Raw genomic sequence first — 541 nt, forward strand, 5'->3', positions numbered from 1 at the left:
AATTTAATAATTAATGTTATATATGTTGAAGATATATTATTAAATATTATTCTTAAATACGACATTAAATATATCTAAGAAATCGTTTCCATTCCTTGATTACGTATTATTTTTTAAAAATTGTATGGCTTTAGGGATTTTTCTAATGACACTACCTTTACTAATACTTACCTTTCTTCGCAGAAATGTGAACTTAAACGCTTCATTAATCGTACACGTTGTATATTAACGTGTGTATGTCCAAAACTCAGAAAAACTGGCAGAAAGAAAGTTACAAAAATTCGTATCAGTTCTAATCCTATTAATAATCCTATTAATACTTTATTTTTATTTATTTACTACAGATTACAATTTAATTTAATTAAATATAATATCATTTACATACAAAAGATGTAATCTCGTAGCAACTATTTTAACTTTAATCCTCAAATATAAGTATATTTTTCATATATCTCTTCGAAAGTTTTAATGTATTTCCTGACGATTGCAATACGCGCTATTTGTTTCAGAAAAAATAGAAAATCATAAAAATATTATGATG

The sequence above is a fragment of the Atta colombica genome, unplaced genomic scaffold (assembly GCF_001594045.1).
Source record: "Atta colombica isolate Treedump-2 unplaced genomic scaffold, Acol1.0 scaffold234, whole genome shotgun sequence".
In the NCBI taxonomy this organism is placed as follows: Eukaryota; Metazoa; Arthropoda; class Insecta; order Hymenoptera; family Formicidae; genus Atta; species Atta colombica.